The following is a 20,663-nucleotide window of genomic DNA, read 5'->3' on the forward strand; positions in this document are numbered from 1 at the left end:
AAGCCCTTTGTGATAAATCGTTGACTTGTAATGCCAAAGTTATTACAGTTCTGAACCTAGCAGAGCACTGGTAGCTCATGCCCACCACCCTAGCTCAGGAGGCTGAAGTCTGAGGATCACAGGATGAAGCTAGCCAGGGCTAGAAAATCTATGACACTCTGACTTCTACTGCTGAATGGTCAGATATTCAAGAGCTTCCTGTGTCTCCCTTGGTAATGAGAAGTGCTTGCACTCTAAATGTTCTTAGAGTTCTTGAGTTATAAAAGTGGGAAATAAACATCATTGACCAATCCTGGGTTCAAATGAAGTTCTCAGATTCCAAGCCCTAGTCCTGTTAGCAGAAAGAACTCCAGTGTAACAATATTTGAAGGCAGAAAACAGTTTCAAAAGCCAGATTAGGCGAAGAGACCTAGGCCTACAGGATTAGGAGGCAGAATGTACACACTCAACAGGGAAGTGAGCTGCAAAACCACTTCATTCATTCCATACACGGCCAGCAATGAGGGAAAACTTGAAACATTTTTCAGAGTTACACAAGGATCAGGCTTTTCTCAGCCTCTTCAAACAATGACCAATTAACCTTCCTCCCTCAGGTGAAGGGAACTTCAGGCTATTTTTAAGTTAACAATACAGAGCCTTGCTCTTTGGTCTTAGTGAGTGGGTTTTTGACTCTCCATCTGTCAGATTTGAAGGCCCTTCTTCTACCTCTGCCAGTCCACATCATGAATGCAAATCCCCAGTCCAAGGAGAGGCAAGGCCCTTTCTCTTCTGGCTACAAGTACCTGAGTTAGAACCTGTCTCTACCCTCTTGACTCTGGGGTCCTTGGCTGCCTGAGAAGTGGGAGACAGTCTTCTTGCTCTGTGGTTGTGTGAAGACCATGTTGGTGTCCTGGCACACTGCAGAAGGCCTCATGACTGGGGAGTGTTCCCTTCTTTCCTCCTGATATCCAAGACCAATTCTGGATTTTTCTTGAATGTACTACTGAGGAATCAAACCCAAGACTTCTTGCATACTAGACAAGCACTCTCTCACTAATCCACATTCCCAGCCCCCTCATCTTTTTCTTAATGTTAGATTTTACATAAGTATGCTACCATTGTATGTCCCTAATTTTAATTTTCTGAACATTGGTTACTTCTAAGAAACCTGACTTTCTCTTCCCCTGCCTGGTTTGTGATTGTTCCTACATTGGCCTCATAATAAAATATAAATAAAGGCTGCTGAGGGTGGCTTGCTTTAGGCAAATGGCTGCACAGATTGTTGTGCATATCTGTTTGTTGACACTCCTGGCCTTGAACTCAGGATCTGGGCACAGTCCGTGAGCTGCTTTACTTAAGGCAAGCACTCTAACACTGGAGTCATATGGCTATACTTCTGGCTTTGTTGGCCCTGAAGTTGGACAGGGCTCTCAAGGACTTTACTGCCTAGGGTGACTTTGACCATAATCCTCCTATCACAGCCTTGTAAGTATCAAGGAGGACTTCTGAGAGCCACTGGTTCCTGCCTAGTTATTGGTCTTGCTGATGTTCTTGAACAGACCAGTGAGTTCCCTATCCTCGGGTTGAAGTGGTGGGAGCTGGAGCCCATAGTTCGAATCCTGGTCCTGCCACGCCCAAATGCCAGGAGATCCTAAGAAACTCATTCTTATCCATATGAATACCAATGGAATGTGATGTATGTCATGATTGAATGGGAAGTTCTTAAATGATTTTCGGATAAAATTGTAAAAATTAGATTATAATACACTGATCAATTTAATTAGTACTTTATGAAACATTTAAACAATCACATTCATTAAATGGAGGCATAATGAAATACCTCAGAATTGGGTGTCACATAGTATAGAGGTGCCATTTTTCTGCCAGGACTTTCTTTATTTAATTGTTATATCCCATTTTCTGAATGTAATTCGGTATATGAAACTAGGATATATTATAAATCAATTATTCAAACAGTTTTTATCAGAAATGTTTATAGCGAAATATAGAGATAAATCCAAATTATATATATTTTGAAGACAGGTGATTGGTTAGTTCTCTTCTCATATTCCCCTTGCCCTTCATGAGAATAATACACCTTGTAAGGTAATGCTTAGAATGTTTTGATGAAATAGGTTGACTTTACACCAGTGAGTTACTCTATGCTGCATTTTGTTTACTTTATATCCAGAAAATCTAAATTCTTACTTTATCATTTTTCTTAGGCTTTATACTCTTTAACAGTGGCTAAATTTAGGCTGAAGAATCTAGGTACAATGCAACTCATGCAGATAGGCCTCATCACTCATGAGACCCTGGTATCAAATTTTAACCAATGCTTACTGGTGTCATGCTTATGAGATTTTGTGTATTATAAACAGTGGTTATTAGAATGTTTTTGGAATCAACATCATTTCATGGGTTAGGAACTGAAGAGAGACATTATACTCAGAACAAAATTTAAGGATGGATCCAAAATTAGTTACCAAGATATATATAATGTAACACAATGTTTTAAAAATGCAAACTAAAGGAAATAATTTATGAAAAACATCAACATTTACAATAAATACAGTATCACTATAACTAATTTTTCTTTTACGCCAGTTGCAATATGGCTTACATAATGACTTTTCTGGTGATATGTTTAGTTAAGTCTTGGTATTTAGTTGGAGAAGTTATGTTCTTTCATATATTCATTTGTCAGATTAAAGAGGAAATGAATTCCATGCCAGAGTCAACATCCATAATAATGTTACAGATGTATCCTTCTACTTTGCCAAAGTTTCAAATCAGCTTGAGAACCTGGGGTCTTTTTTTGGATCTAAATAAATAGGTGTGCAATTTTGTCAGTACTAGAAAGATTTTGACCACCATTTGTTAAGTTATTATTTTCCAGAAACTACTTCTCTCTTTTCATGAGATTTCTAATTGCATTTATATCATGTGTTGATGTTCTCCTTTAGATTACCCACATTCAGTCTTCTACAAAGTATAATTTGGAATAGTTTAAATTTATATACACTCATGTACAGTGCTCAGATTCTATTAGTTGCATATTTTGTCTTGTTAAATCAGTAGGAATTAGTTCTCAATATGGATAATATTGGACTTATTCATTGCTTTTCTGAGTTTGTTAAGTATGTCATGATTTTGTTATTTTATTCTTTTAAATATGTGCAGATCCTACTCCCCATACAGTCACATTCATTTTAAGCAATTTTATCCATTGAAGGTATTTGCAACATTAGGTTCATCTAGATGAATTTAATTACATATTAATGCAACCATATTTCTGAGACACAGTTATCTTTATGGCTCTACTTCAAGTTAACATGTATTTGTGGTTTTTGTGCTTAAAAAAAACTGGTCACAACATGTTTTTGTTCCTGGGGGATTTCTACTTTGTTGGTTGTTTTTCCAGTTGTGGAGACTTCAACATATGTGTGAATTTTATTTCAATTGTTTTGTGTCAGTATTTTGTTTCATATAACATAAATTACAAAAATAGTCAGTGATTTACAACTTTTCCAAATAGATTCTAAGAGAGACACTTGAAATTTTTTGACAACTGGGAATGGGCAGGTCTTCATAGTGGAGGGGATAGCAGAATAACAGACATTGTTTGACGTGATTTTAATTCTTCCTCCTCTTACCTCACTATTTCCAATGGTATTACTTCAAACACTTCAGTGGAAAGAAAATATTTTTGTCTGTATGAACTCAGAATTTTTGATTCAATTGGGACACATTATACATTTATATTTAATTTTAACTCGAAAATCTTTCCTTCATTTAAAATCACAGTTGTGAATTTATAATGTTAAAGTAGCATCTACTAATTTATACGAAGTGGTCCAAACTATTTTCACTTCACACTGTATGTAATATAGAGTGTAATAATAATAATGAGTAATATAGTATGTAATAATTTCTTTTGGGGAAAGTCAATTACAGTGGGTTTTTGTGAGATACTGAGTAATAGTAAAACATACTTGATTCTAGTAAAAAATTCCCAGTTACATCTAAAAATTACTCATAATTATAAATTAAAGCTGAAAAATAACATTATTTATTAGAAAAAGCCAGAATTTTCAATAAGCATGCTTTTTAAAAATTGTCTTGAATCTGAGCTACAGTGGCTCATGCCTGAAATCCTAAGTACCCAAAAGTCTGAGATCTGAGGATAGTGGTTCAAAGCCAGTGTGGGCAGAAAAGTCTGTGAGACTCTTATCGCCAATATATCTCTTGAAAACTAGAAATGGCACTGTGGCTCAAGTGGTCAGTGTTATCCTTGAGCTGAAGGGCTCAAGGACAGTGCCCAGGCCGATTGTTCAAACCCCACGACAGGTAAAAAAAATTGGCATGGATTTTTACTTTACTATTTCATGATTTTTAATGTGAAAATACATACAGAGTGTTAACAATTACATGAACAAAGTAATGAGTACATTTCTTATCAAGCATTGTTGCCTCCTCCATTGTTTCCCCTTCCCATCCCTTCCCATCTCCCTTTCTGCACCCCCCCTGCCCCCTGCACCAAAGTTGTAAAGTTCGATTTTCGACATAATGTCTTGTACATGTCATTGTTGCAATGGGTTCACATGTATCCTAATTTGTTTTTAACTTCCCCTCTCCAAATTATATCAACATCAAATACAGTGAAAATTGAGATTATACCGTGGGGGGGGGACATAACAAGCAACAAAGAAATCATCTTGTAAATATGCTAGAAACAAGAGCAAGAAAGAAAAACAATTTGAGTCCTTATCTTGGTGTTCATTTCACCTAACATCAACTTGTCTGAGAGTTTGTGTTTATCTCCAACATATACTAGCTATTGCAAATAAGGGAAACCATGGAAGCTATGTTTCTTTGGGCCTGGATTACTTCACTTAATATAATATTTTCCAAGGCTTTCCGTTTCCTAACAAATGGGTCAATGCTATTTTTTCTGATGGAGGCATTGTATTCCATTTTGTATATATACCACATTTTTTTATTGTAAAAATACCATACAGAGGAGTTACAATTACATGGGCAAGATAATGAGTACATTTCTTATCAAGCATTGTTGCCACATTTTATTGATCCATTCATCTACTGAGGGGCATCTGGGTTGGTTCCATATCTTAGGTATGGTATATAATACTGCAATAAACATAGTGATGCTGGTAGCTTTAGTATGGGCTTGTTTGTGATCATTTGGTAAATACCCAAAAGTGGGATTACTGTTTCATAGGGGGGCTCTATATGGAGTCTTTTGAGGAACCTCCATACTACTTTCCAGCGTGGTTGAACAAGATTACAGTCCCAACGACATCCTGTCCAGCTTCTGTTGTTATTACAGTTCTTCATTATAGCCATTCTAACTGGGGTAAGGTGGTATCGCAGTGTAGTTTAGATTTGCATTTCTTTTATACCTAGGGAGGTTGAGCATTTCTTCATGTATCTATTGGCTATCTTTCTTTCCTCTTCAGAGAAGTTTCTGTTTAGTCTTTAGCCCACTTATTTATTGGGCAGTTGTTTTTTTGAGGATTTGTTGTTTATTGAGTACCAGGTATATTTTAGATATGAGACCCTTGTCCGTTGTATGGCTAGTGAAGATATTCTTGTAATCCGTGGGCTTTCTATTAATCTTGCTAGCTATGTCGTTTGCCATGCAGAAGCTCTGTAATTTCATGCAATTCCATTTGTCCAAACTTTCTTTGACATGTTGTGCTCCTGGGTCTCTATTAAGAAAAGTTCAGCCTGTGCCAAGGACACATAGGAGATCTCCTAGTTTGTCCTGCAATGTTTTCAGGGTGTCTGCTTTGACTCTCAGGTCTTTCATTCATTTGCAGTTGATTCTTGGGCAGGGTGATATATATGAATCTAGCTTTAGTTTTCTACAAGTGATTAACCAATTTTGTCAGCACCATTTACAGACAAGGCTCTTTCTTCCATTCTATTTTATTAGCTCCCTTATCAAAGTTTAGGTGGCTATAGGTCTGTGGGTTCATTTCTGGGTTTTCAATTCTATTCCATTGGTCCTGAAGTCTGTTCTTGTGCCAGTACCAAGCTATTTTGATTACTATGGCTTTGTAGTAGAGTTTGAAATTTGGTATTGATATTCCTCCAGCACTTTTCTTTCTGTTAATGATCTTTTATGCTATTCAGAGTCTTTTATTCTTCCATATGAATTTTTAGATTGCCTATTCTATTTTCTTGAGGAATGAGTTTGTAATATTGATAAGCATCACTTTGAATTTGTAGATAGCCTAGGGAAGTAATGCCATTTTTACGATGTTGATTATTCCAATCCAGGATCAAGGGAGGTTTTCCAATTTCTAAGTTCTGTTTTTATTTCCTTTTTCAGGTTTTCAAAGTTTGCATCATAAAGATCCTTCACATCTTTGATTAAGTTAGTACGTAGATATTTTATTTTTTTATGGGCTATTATGAATGGAGTTGCTTTCCTGATTTCAGCCATGCTTTTCTCATTGTTGGCATACAGAAAAGCCATTGATTTTTGAGAGTTAATTTTTCCCCTGCTACTTATTCATAGGTTTTACAGAGCTTTCATCACAATGGAGTGTAGGATTTTGTCAGTGCTTTTTCTACATCTATTGAAATAACCATGCGGTTCTTATCCTTGCTCTTGTTGATGTGTAATTTTATTAATTGATTTGCATGTATTGAACCAGCTTTGCATCCCTGAAATGAATGCTGTTTGATTGTTGTGTATGATTTTTTGGATGAATTGTTGACATCGATTGGCCCAAGTTTTGTTGAGGAATTTTGCATCAATTTTCATTAAAGAAATGGGTGTACAGTTTTCTTTCTTTGATGAGTCCCTGCCTGGTTTGGGGATAAGTGTTCTGATGGAATCATAGGATGAATTCTGTAATGAACTTTATCAATTTCATTGAAGAGTTGGAGGAGTATTGGTGTTAGCTCTACTTTGAAGGCCTTATTGATTTCCGCTATGAATCCATCTGGTCCTGCATCTTGGTTGTTTCGGCATGTTAAAATTTGCTGGGAAAAGGTGCCTTTCTGCCAGATTCTCAAAGTTATTCATACAATGGTTTGAAAAGCATTCCCTTATAATTTTTGAATCTTGTTTGTTTCCATTCACATCTCTGAGTTTTTTTTATTTTATTTGGGTGAGTTATTTTCTTTTTCTGATAAGATTTGCTAAGGGTCTGTCAATTTTGTTAATTTTTTTTGAAGTAACAACTCTTTGTTTTGTTGATTCTTTCTATGATGTTTTTGGTTTCTCATTCATTTAATTCTTATTTAATTTTAATTACTTATTTCCATCTACTGGATTGGGGTTTATCTTGCTGTTCTTTTTCAAGGAGGTTCAGATGTCTTATTAAATCGTTGGTTTCAGATGTCTCTAATTTGTTGTTGTAGGACCTCAGAGCTATAAACTTGCCTGTGAGTACTGCCTTTGCTGTGTCCCAAAGGAGCTGGTAATTTGTGTGGTCATTTTTTTTTAATATCACGAACATTTGCATCTCCTTTCTAATCTCTTCCATGACTCATTGGTGATTCAACATTGTGTTGTTCAGGCTCCATGTTGTACAGGACTTTCTTTGTTGGCTTTTGGTTGTTTCGTTCTAATTTTATTCCCTTGGATGCTTTTTCTTGGCTTTTACTGTGGTCTTGTTGGTTTTCTATGTGTAGGATATTTTGTCTTTTGTAGGGCTGGTTTGGTTGAGATATATTGTTTCAATTTTTCTTTACTATGGACAGTTTTCATTTGACCTCCAGTTATGAAAGAGAGTTTAGCTGAGTACAGTATTCTTGGTTTGTAATTGTTTGTCTTTAGTGCATGGCATATACCATTCTAGGCTCTTCTTCCTTTAATCAGCTCTGCTGAGAAATCTGGGATGATTCTAATTGGTTTCTGTTTATAGGTGATTGTTCTTTTATCCTTGAGATCTTTAAGGCTCCATTCCTTGGTCTGAATTGATCCTGTGCAGATTATAATGTGACAGTGGGATGTCCTGTTTTGGTTTGGTCTATTTGGGGTTCCATAAGCTTCTTGTATCTGAATAGGTCTATCTTTTTGCATGTTTTGGAAGTTCTCCGCTAGAATTCGGTTAAATAAATTTTCTAGACCATTAATTTCTGTCTCTAGGTGCACCTCTACACCCATTATCCTCAGATTAGGCCTTCTGATGGTGTCTTCCAAATGTTGAATAGATCTATCATATTTTCTGGATTTGTCTTGCATAGTTGTATTGTTTTTCTTATAATATCTAGGCTGTCTTCAATCCCTGAGATTTGATCTTCTGCATGGTCTAACCTACTGTCAAGATTTTGTACTTTGTTTTTTATTTCTTTTACTTCTAATTGGTCGGCTTTGTTGGCTTCAAAATCTTTGTTGGAGCTTTGTTTTAGATCTTGTATGAACTTCTTTACTTCCTTAATTTGGTGTTGTTTCTCAAATCACTTAGTTGATTGGTTATGGTTTCCCTGGACACCCATTCTTTCTATCGGGCGCCATTCAGTATTCTATTTGTGATTCCCCTGACTTCTTTCAGCTGTCTGTTTATGGATTCCATGAATTCCTCTATTGATCTTTGTGTATTCTCATCCTGCTCTCGTAATTCCTGTATTACTCTTTGATTAGTTTAGTCAAGTTCACACAGTTCTAGTAATTCTCTATGGCTGTGCTCAGCCTGCTCAAGCATTTCCTGTATTTCTCTTTGACTCTTCTCAACCTGATTATGCAATTCCTGCATTAATTTTTAAGTAGCTTCCTAATGTTTACAAGATTCCTGTATTAATTTTGGTTTGCCTCCTCTCGCTCCCTATCACACTCACACTGAGTCGTTTGCAAGTTTTCAATCATTTCATTCACTTTGTTTACTAGTAGCGTTTGTATAGGTTTTTATGGAATTCCTCTGGATTATCATTAACAATTCTGTCACCTGATTAACATGAGTGGGAGTTGAGATACCTGGATTTGCCATTTTTATTGTACTTTTCGGCTTGTTCTGCCCATTTGGTATGAAAGTAACACCAATTTTGTGCTAGAACACTATTTGAAGGCAAGCATCAACCAGAGTCCTGTAGTTGCACAATCAAAATGGCTGCAGGTACAATCTAATTCAACAGATACAATCTATTCAACATCAAACAACTATGTATTAATGGGCTACAAACAGAAAAAAAGGATTTGGCAAACCAGAAATCATTAGCTTTAGGGGGAAATGTGGGAACAAATAGGTCTAGAGGGATGTGGAGGGGTAAAAGGAGAGTAAATTTAACCAATTCCTAATCTCAGAGAGGGAAATGGATTGGACAGAATGACAGGAGAGAAATAAGAAAAATTGGAAAAACAAAAATTAATTTAAGGAGTGAAACACAAAAATTATGTACGTTTAAAGAAATTATATTGAGAGAAAAAGGATAGGATGAGGGGAGGGGAGGGATAGAAAGGAAACATGAAAGGACAAAAATTAAAAAAATAAAATTAGTTACTTGGTAATTATGTAGGTATAAAAAGATGATACTGCTCTTGAAGTAGTTAAGCCTAAGAGATTGTGAGTTGAGTAATAAATTTCTGGATTAAGTATGTACACAATGGGGGATAAGGTCTAATAATTGAAGACAGGTGTATATCTGGGGATGAACAGAACAGCAATTGAGTCATGCAAAAAAAAAAAAAAAAAAGGAGAGAAAAAAATGAAAACAATAAAAAAGGACCAAAAGGTCAAAAGAGATTAAACACATACACACACACACACATACCCCAAAAATAAAAATTATGAGAAAAAAGATTAACAGAAAACACTTTTAAACAATAAAAATTTAAGAAAAGTTTCAAAAAACAGTTCCTTAATTTTTTGTTTTTTTGGGGGGTGAATGGGAAGACCCTGTATCTCCCTGTGTCCATAACAAGTCTCTTTGTGGAGTCTCGGGTCTGCTTCTGGTGTTTGGTTTTCCTAAGAATTGATTGGTTTCTTAGGTCTCTTTGGGCCGACAGAACTTCTCTGTTAGGCATGTTTTTTGATCCTCCTCCCAGGCTAGTTCAGTGGGAGGGAGATCTGCTTGGAGTATAACAAAAGAGGAAGATGGCTGTTTCCTCTAGCTTGGAGATGCTGTGATATGGCTAGGTTCTGTGTAGGGTTGAGGTCCTCCAGCAAACAGTAGCTTTTCCCTTAGGGGCTAATTCCTGAGACACTCACAGAGCCCAGCTTGGAGCTTTTCTCTGGGTTTATGTTTACTGAATTTCAATTGTTTGTCTAGGCTGTTGTAGGGAGGGGCAGTCTCAGGCTGTGTTTACCTGGTGAAGAAAGTCACTTCTCTGTGGGAGGAGTTTTTTCTGCCTGGGCGGGATGACTTTCTCCTGGGTGGAACGGACATCATAACTGACATCATAACCTATTGTGTGATCATGGTATTTATGTGAAGGGATGGGAAGGGGAAACAAAGGAGCAGGCTATAATGCTTGATAAGAAATGTACACATTATCTTGCCCATGTAATTGTAACCCCTATGTACAGTATTTTCACAATAAAAAACCTATTATGACTTATTGTAACATCGTAATTGTGACCTCATCATCATTATGGCATCACCAACTAAGTATAACATCAAAATATTATCACTCAATATTGTGACATCATATTGCCACTGTGATATCATTGTTCCATTGGGTTTTTCAAAACTATTTTGACCTCATAACATTTTGCAAAAATCGTGGCCTTTGAGACTATTAACTTGTGAACTTGTATAGTTATGATGCATAAAACACAAGGCAACCCAATGAGGCACATTGAAGATAATTTTATTTACACTAGAAATGGGCCTGCATTTGCCTTGTCCTGAGCTGTACACTCAGTGACAGCCCAGCCCCAACCACCAAACCTCAGACATCCAATAGGAATAGTTAATTGGCTTGCAAAACACCAACCCCCCAAATTATCATCTCCATGCTCCAAACTTTATTAGGTAAGGCTTTTTCCTTTTCCCTTATTCCTTCCTTGTTTATAGACCTTTCCTTCATTTCCCTTTTTCCCTTCCATCACTTCCTTCTTCTCTTTAAGCATCTCCACTACACTTCTCTGCCTGGTGGCCAATTGGCTTCCCCTCCTGCTCTCCCTCATATTCCTCTTCTCCCAGGTCTTTCCCCTCCTGCTGTCTCACTACTTCCTTCCTTGCAGATTTTCCCTTGGTTTTCTCCAATTCCATTGCTCTGACCATGCAGCCTATATATAGGTTGAACTCCTCCATCACTCCAATGGGTCTCCTACCTAACAGTTTTCAACCATCACTTCACAAACTGCCTGTTCCCCAATCAATTCTTCACAGCTCATCATGTGAGGATGACATTCTACCCCCTCCAGCAGCATGCCCTGCTCACTTGTGTGGCATGCCCCATGCACTCCAGTGGGCCAGGTCATGGGGCAACATTGATTAGTGGGCCCTGCTCATTATTAGGACCATGCTGCTTTATACATCCCCCGCTGTTTTTCATGTCCAATGAAATCCTTGATTCCTTCTTACCAAATCCTAAAAATTCCCTTCTTTCCACCCAATGAACAGGCTTAAAAGGTAAATTTAATAGAAAACAAGTAAATTATAGAAACACACTAGTTAACAGTAATTAACACTTAGTAAGTCTTATCCTTAACAGTCCATCTAGCAGCCTTCTCTGTATATTGGTCCCCTACCTATTCCACTTTAGGCTGATGGATCCAGTGCTATTTTTGTGCTAATTTAATAGGCGACAGTGAAGTTAGGACCACCAAGTAAAGTCCTTGACACATCGGTTCCAATTCAGGAACATGATGAATTTTTACCCACACCAGCTGTCCAGGAAAGAGTCAGTGGAGTTTCTTATTTTCTTTTTTCAACTCCATTTCTTAGTGTATTTCACTTACCTGGGGTCTAGTTTTTGGATTTATTTCTGAAGTGAGACTTGCTAGAGAATAAACGAAACTACTCTCCCCAAAGAAATTTTCCTTCCACCTGGATTTAATTTCTTATTTTATATTTGAAATTTTTATTTTCATCCTAATGTTTATTTTAAACACTTTTGGTTATTATTATCTTGAAATAGTTGTAAAAAGAAGTTCCCATTCTACAAAACAGTACACAAATACAAGGTATCTGACAATATTGTGACCCATCCTACCCAACCCTTCCCTTCTCACAATTTTTTGTAAAAATTGAGATAGGTGATTACATATATTACACATATTTTACAGTATTGTGGAACTGTGATACTTACTTAAAGTCACAAACACATTTTAACCTTGACAAGACAAATTATTGTCATCATGGTCCAAAGTTTGTTAATTCTATGAGCTTTTACAATCCAAATTATTTTTCCCACCTCAGGTGAAATTTACATCTTTTTCTTTTGCTTAATGTAGGCTATTCCCTCTTTCCCTCTTTCCCTCTCATTCATCTCTTCCCATCACTGTGTTTGGGTTGCTTAGTTATTTTTCTTCTATGTCCAGTGCAGCTGATGGGCCCCTTTGTTGTATGGTGTTCCTCCTCCTGGCTTCCCTCCATTGCGTGCATATTTCTACCGTCTACATAGTCAAGAACATGGAGTCATTAATGGTGATACAACAAAATGAGTGGCTGTCCTTTGTTTCTGGAGTCCTGTTTACTTTGACGTACCTTCCTGTATTTTGGCTTTAGCATCTACGTATCATGTAGACCCTATGCTGTTTGTCTCATTGTTCTTGGCTTACCTCACTCAAATAATTTGGTGTAGCTCCATCCATTTCCCTGCAAATTCTATCATTTTGTCCTTTCTAATGGCTACATGTATTCCATTGTATATAGGTTCCACATTTTTTGGATCCACTTATCAGTTGTGGCTTATGTGGGTTGTTTCCAAATCTTGGCTTTTGTGAACAGTGCTGCAATAATCAGAGAGGTGTGTATGTCTATGTATACTGGTTCCTGTTGTTCAGAGTAGATGCCTAGGGTGGTATGGCCAGTTCATAGGACAGGTGGATATTTAGCTTTCGAAGATACCTCCAGACTGCTATCCAAAGTGGTTGTATTAGTATACATTCCCACTAACAATGCAGTAATATTTCTTTCTTTGTGTCCCTTCCAGCACTTGTCATTGGCTGAATTTAGGATGTGGGCCATTCTGACTGGGGTAAGGTGGTATCTCCGAGTTGTTTTTATTTGCATTTCCCTTACAGCCAGGGATGATGAACATTTCCTCATTTGTTTCTTTGCCATTTTTAACTCTTCTTCTGAGAAGTCTCTCTTTAGCTTCCTTGATCATTTCAAGATTGGTTTGTTAGGTTTGTGAAGGGTTAGTTTCTTGACTTCACCATATATAATATAATGGATATTATAATATAATTGATATTAGACACTTGTCTTATATATTGCTGGTAAATATTTTTCTCATTACTTCCCATTTCCTGGTAATCTCTATGATTCCTTTTTTAGGCTTTTAGAGTTTTCATGAAACAGACTCTCTATATCTTTGGTTAGGTTGATTCCTAGATACGTTTTTTTTTTTTATTTTGAGGTTATTTTGAATGGGGTTGTTTCTTTGATTTCCCTTTCTATTTGTACATTGTTACTATACAGAAAAGCGACTGATTTCTGTGGGTTAATTTTGTATCCTGCTACTTTGCCAAATTGGTTTATAAGCTCTACGAGTTTGGGGATGGAACTTTAAGGATTGGTAATTTATAAAATAATGCCTTCTGCAAAAAGTGATAGTTTATCTTCTTCCTGTCCTATGTGGATCCCTTTAATGTCTTTCTCTTGCATTATTGCTCTGGCTAAAAATTCCAGAACTATATTGAAGAAGCGTGGATAGAGTGGGCATCCTTGCCTTGTTCCTGTTTTTAGGGGAATTGGTTGTAGTTTTCCCCATTATGTATAATATTGGCCTTTGATGTGCCATGTAAGACTTTTATTATCTTATGTAATGTTCCTTCTATTCTTATTTTTTCCATAGCTTTTAACATAAATGAGTGCTGAATTTTATCAAAAGCCTTTTCTGAATCAATGGAGATACTCATATGGTTCTTGAACTTGGATCTGTTGATGTGATGGATTAGGTTTATTGACTTACATATGTTAAACCAGTCCCTGAATCTCTGGGATGAAGCCCACTTGGTCATAATATATGATTTTTTTGGATATGTTTCTGGATTCAGTTGGCTGCAATTTTATTGAGGAGCTTTGTATCTGTCTTAATAAAACAGATTGGTGTGTAGTTCTTTTTTTGTTGGGTCTTTGCCTGGTTTGGGGATGAATGTGATATTGGCTTCATAGAATGAGTTTAGGATTATTCCCTCTGTTTCTATTTCTCTGAAGAGCTTGAGGAGTGTGGGTATTAGTTCCTCATTAAAGGCCTTATAGAATTCTGTAGTGAATCCATCAGGTTCTGGGCTTTTCTTATTGGAAGATTTCTGATTACTTCTACTATCTCATTGTAGGTGATTGACATGTTTAATTGATTTCTTTTTTCCTGGTTCTGTTTGGGCAATTTGTATTTGTTTTTTACAGGCAGGAAAAAAAGTTTATTTACTGAACTGCTGCCACACCATGTATGGTGGAGAAGCATGACTTAAAAGGAAGGGGAGCGACCCACCTCTGAGCCAGGACTTATCTAGGCTAGGGAAAGGAAGAAGTGTGGTCAGGTGGGGGAAAGGTGTGGCCACACTGGATCTCAATGTTACCTCAGGGTCTGGGACCCTCCTAAGATCAGATGGGCGGCTTGTGACCAGAGGTGGCTCAGGATGTGACCTAGCAGGAGGGGAAAGTGACTGCTTCCAGGTCTGCTAGTTACCTATGTAACAGATATTGGGCGGAAACTTAGCCAAGAAGGAGGGAGGTGTTCCTGTTCAGACCTTACATTCCAGCCTTTTGATAATTATGAAAAAGGGTGAAGATTCTCTCTGGTTATTTCCTGTTTGCAAGGGGTATCAACAGTAGGGGTAAAAGGCTGAAATGAGATCCCATCTGAGAGAAGGCAGCAGGCAACAGCTGTCACTTTGGCAATGAGTCCTTAGATGAAGTCTGGAGGAGGCAATTCTCTTGGACGAAGTATGGAGAAGTCTCACGAGGCATTGAGGGACTGAAAAAAAAATAGTCTAGAGCAAATAAATAGCAAGAGGAATGACTTGGGGCTGAAAATGTTGGTAGAAATATCCCTATCTACTTCTGACATCTGGCGACTGGGTAGAGAACAAGTCAAGTGACAAAGGCAAGAATATAAATTCCTGTCCAGTTCAAAGGTAGACAGGTATGGACATTAGATGGGCAGTCTTCTTACTTCTATTAACCTCACGGCTCTGGTTAAATTTGAAATGGCAGGCACAATGTAGATGATGTGTATCATCTCCTCTTACTCCTTTCCATGTTCCTTTGTTCTACAGACTGTCTGAGTCTAAGTGTCGTTGCTGGGATGGTTTGTCCCAGTTGGTATTCAAGGAGGTTTGAACTCAAGGCCTGGGCACTGGCCCTGAGCACTTCTGCTCAAAGCTAGCACTCTACCACTTTGAGTTATAGTACCACTTGCAGTGTTTGCTGGTTAGAGTTAAGAGGCTCTAGCCAAGCTTCCAGCTTGGCTTTTTGCAGGTTAGTTGGGAGATGGAGTCTTAGGGATTTTTCAGCCCGGACAGGATTTGAATTGCAACTTTTTTCACGAAAACCCTTTGTTATTTCCAATTAAAGCAACAAAGAGATCAAATAGAATAAGTAGAGCTTACCTGGTCCTTATCAAGAATTGATCAAATATTCTTCAATGACAATACTTGTTAGATGGGAGAATCTTAGCACAGATATGCCCAATATCTTAGAATCACGTAGTCAGTACTAAACAACACAAAACAAAAAAGGCAAAACACAAATCCTAATATTTAGACATCTTTGCTAACAAAGCACATCAGATGGTTGGGCCTCAGTTACCAGATTCTGTGAAAAGAGCAACTGGTTAGCAAGGCACATTTGAATAGATGGATGGAGGAGAAGTTAGTTTGGTGGAAGCGTAAGGATTGGAGGGGGCCAAGTCCTTAACCCACCATTTTGCCAAGATAGTGAACTCAAGATGGCAAATTTCTAAAAAAATAAATGCAAAGAAAGCTTGAACAAAAAATCAAGCCTAGTTTGGCTAGCCTTTTAGAGGGAACCTAGAATGGGTCCCTTGGATCCAGCCCATGTCGCACGCTTCATGGCACAATACAAATAGTTGTAGAAAAGAAAAGGAAAGATATAGAAAGTTGGACATGATTAGCAGAGAGCAAAGAGATCCTGAAAGTGAACAGACTTCTAACCATTTACCATTGCAGAGGCAAAAATTGTCTAAATCTGAGAAAAGCATATGAAATTAGATGCTCTGGCTATCCAGGGAGCACAGGAGCTATTTCAGAGGGGTTTCATGGCTTGGGCATGACTCGTAGCACCCCATTAAATGTGTAGGAGAGTCAGTCTGGTGAGTGAAGGAGAGCTGACCAGGCAGAAGAGATGTCCCTAGAGATGTCTCTAGAGAGAAATGGCCAGGACCCCATAACCAATCATCCTCAGGTTCAGAAGTGACCAGCCTTTCTGCTAATGGCCATAGGAGCTTTCTGGCATAGTGCCACATGTGAACAAAGATTGAGCAACAGAGAGCAGTAGAGAGTAGTTTCACTCACCAGAGAAGAGAAGTGGTGTGGACATGAATGTGAAGTCCAGCAATGGTATTGGTGAGAAGTCCCGTGTGGTGTCTCAAGGCAGTTTAGTTCACAGAAAAGGAGTGGTTAGGAAATTCTAACATTTTCAACTCAATAACCCTATCTGAGTTACAGAATCATATGTAAGGAACATTAAATAGGTAGGTTTCATTATGTAGCCTATGAGGAGAATACTACACAAGATTAAGGCAGGAAAAGAAGTTTATTTACGGAACTGCTGCCCCAACCTTACATGGTGGAGAAGCAGGTCCAAAAAGGAAAGAGGAGATAGCAATTTGTATTTCTGTAGAAATTCATCCATGTCTGCTAGGTTTTCCATCCTTTGTAAGTAGAGTCTGGAATTATTTCCTTATGATTATTTGGATGTCGTGGATGTTTGTTGTAATTTTTCCTGTGGTATCTCTGATAATATTGATTTTGGTCTCCGCTCTTATTTTGTTAGTTTCTCTTGCCAGTGGTCTGTCAGTCTTATTGATTTTTTTCTTAAAAACAGTTGTTTGTTTTATTAATTTTATTTATAATTTTCTCAGTCTCTATCTCATTTATTTCAGCTCTTATGTCAGTTATCTCTGTCTAGCAACTTTAGGTTCCTTTTTTTTACTTGTTTCTCTAGCAGTTTTATTTGTATCATAAGATTGTTTACTTGGTCTCTGTTTTCTTGATATGTGCACTGAGAGCAATACATTTGCCCCTCAGGACTGCTTTCGCTGGGTCCCATAGGTTTCTTTGTGATGTTTCTTCATTTTCACTGAATTGTAGGAACTTTTTAATTTCTTCTTTAACTTCTTCTGTGACCCATGTATTGTTCAACTTAGTTCAGTTTAATTTCCATGTGTTTAAGTTTTTTTCTACTTTATGTCTTGTTATTTAGAACAAGTTTGATTCCACTATGGTCAGATAGAGTACAGTGTATTATGTCGATCCTCTTGTATTTGCTTAAATTCCTTGTATGAACTAAGAAATGATCTATTGTAGAAAAAGTGAAGGGGTTGGCAAGAGTTAGACCCTGCTGGTGTGAATGCCTCTAATTGTAGCTACTCAGGAGGCTCAGATCTGTGTATTCAGGTTCAATGCCAGACCAGGCAGGAAAGTTCATGAGGCTTTTCTGGGGTTGTTCAGCACCACACCCCGCCTCATGTCTGGGGTTGTTCACCATCTTTGCCACTATGGGCTGGGCTGGGATGCTTATGCAAGCCAGTATGGAGAGGTGCTCCACCCCACCATGAGTCAGGTGTTAACTAGTGCTACTGCCTCAGGCTGGGCTAGGCTGCTTATGTGGGCCAGTATGGAGAGGCACAAACCGCCATGGGTCTGGAGTTGTTCACTGCAGCTGTCCCCGCCACAATTATTACTGCTGCCCCGGGCTGGTCTGGGCTGTTCCTGTGGGCTAGTGCCAAGAGGCATTGTGCCCAGAGTCTGGGTGGTTTGCCACTACTGCCAGCTGCTGCTGCTGCTCCAGGTTAGGCTAGGCTGTTTACACCAGCAGGACAGAGGTGCCACACTGCGAGTCTAGGGTCGTTCGCCACTGCTGACAGCTGTTGCTGCTCCTGCCTGGGTTGGGCTGCTTGCACCAGCCAGGCAGAGGTGCCATGGCAGGGAGGGTGAGGGGAATCTTCATGCCGGCTCTGTCTTCTGAGATTTTGGTTTGTATTCTCTGGGTTGGCACTGGACCTTGGGAGTCTTCTGGGAGCCTTGGGATGATCGCCAGTGTGTGGTCCTTGGAAGGTCCAGAGCCAGGCCATTTAAGCAACCTGGCACAAAGCTCCACCACTTAGGCTGCTCAGCGGGGTGCCCCATCACCAACAAGGGGTAGGGGAAGGGTCTTCCCTCTTTACTGTCTGTATAGGTTTTTCCCTTTTCTTTTTTCACTTTCTGTATCTCTCTGAGTAATCGCATTTTTTTTGTGGGTCACTTGCAGAAACGGAGCATTGAAATCCAAACACTGTATTTCCTTGGGGAGAGCTGTGGTGTTTTCTTACTGTTCCATTGCCATCTTGACCCCTTCCCTTCAGGTGGAGTTTTTCCTTTATTTTATTTATTTTATTTTATTTGTGAACATACTGTACAGAGGGGTTACAATTGCATGGGCAGGATAATGCATACATTTCTTACCAAGCATTGCAGCCTCCTCCTTTGTTTACCCTTCACATCCCTTCCCAGCCTCCCCCCTCCCCCCCAATCCCAATCCTTCTCCCCCTTCTGCCCCCCCCCCCGCACCGACGTTGTAAATCTCGTTTTGGACATGACAACTTGTAATTCTCATTGTTGCAGCAGGTCCACCTGTATCCTTAAACGACTTGTTTTTCCCCATATCCTCCACAAGTTATACTGATATCAAATATAGTGAAAGCAGGGGTTATACTGTGGGGGAGGGACATACAAAGCAACAAAGAAATAATCTTATAAATGCGTTAGAAACACATGCATGAAAGAAAAATATCATTAAAATACATATCTAAGGGTTCATTTTCCTAACATCACATTATCTGACTTTTTCCACTTGACTCATACATATACTAGATATTGCAAATAAGGGAAATCATGGGGCCTATGTTTCTTTGGGCCTGGCTTACTTCACTTAATATAATTTTTTCCAAGTTTTTCCATTTCCTAACAAATGAGGCAATGTCATTCATTCTGATGGAGGCATAGAATTCCATTGTGTATATATACCACATTTTCTTGATCCATTCATCTACTGTGGGGCATCTGGGTTGGTTCCATATCTTAGCTATGGCACATAATGCTGCAATAAACATAGTTGTGCTGGTAGCTTTAGTGTGGTCTTGTTTGTAATCACTTGGGTAAATGCCCAAAAGTGGGATTGCTGGGTCATAGGGGGGCTCTATGTGAAGTCTTTTGAGGAACCTCCATACTGCTTTCCAAAGTGGTTGAACAAGTTTACACTCCCACCAACAATAAAGTAAGGTGTGGAGTTTTTCTTAGGTGGCCGGTGAGCCTTGGTTACCAAAGGAGAGGTCCATAAAAGAATATGTTGTAAAGCATGCAGATTGTAGTTAGACATTTCTGTTAATATAGCCTTCCCAAATTTAGGAACCAACGGGAGTGGTCTACCCTAAAGTATTTCAAAGGGATAAATCCTTTATCATAAGGGCTACATCTTCCTCGAAGGAGAGCAAAGTGCAGGAAGCTCACCTAGCTATGGACAGTCTCTGTATTTAATTTAGTTAGTTTCCTTTGAGGGCATATTCATTCTTTCTAATGCCTTGAACTCTGAGTTCTATAAATGGATTGTAACTTCCAAATTTATTCCTAGAGTGTTAGTTAATAATTGAGAACTTGGGCCATGAATGCAGGGCCATCTTTGGACCCCACAGCTAAGGGTAAGCCAAATCAAGGGATTATTACACACCTCAGCTCAGCCTGAAAAAGTGTCCACTATTACTAACAGATACCAATACCCATACTTTCCAAGCTTTACCTCTGTGAAATCCACTTTACCAAATTCACCATCTGAGGTTCCTCACATATGAATTCTTTCCATAGTTTCCAGCTTTTCAGCATTTACCTGTTGGAAATTACCTACACACCTTACAAAGTATTGTCACGCTAAGGCCCCACTGGTTTTCAGAGCAGTTTAGTGGTCTCAGGAAATTTACCAGGGTGCAAATATCTACACGTAAACTGACAGAAAGCTTGAGCCTGTATGCTTTTTTCACAAGTGCAGTGTCAACATTTGCACACTTATTACAACTGTTTTTGCTTCTTCCTTTAATTTTAACGACTAGTAGCTCTAGAGATCCCACTGGTTTTAGAGTGATCTCCCAAGCTACCTGATCAGCTCAGATGTTTCCCTGTATCTTAGGGTCTCTAGTTTCTTTAACTCTTGTACAGTACTCTGAACCTTGGAGACTTCTTCTATTTTATTCTCCCCATTTTCTCTCAAACTTGCTTTCAAAATCCCACTCTCCTTCTCAATGTGTTCCTTAAACTGTAACTGATTTGGCTGGGTCACAGGAGTGTTACTTTGACTGGACAACTGCTGCTCCTTCTTAT

This window comes from Dipodomys spectabilis, unplaced genomic scaffold (genome assembly GCF_019054845.1).
Source record: "Dipodomys spectabilis isolate Male_0828 unplaced genomic scaffold, ASM1905484v1 ptg000259l, whole genome shotgun sequence".
Classification (NCBI taxonomy): Eukaryota; Metazoa; Chordata; class Mammalia; order Rodentia; family Heteromyidae; genus Dipodomys; species Dipodomys spectabilis.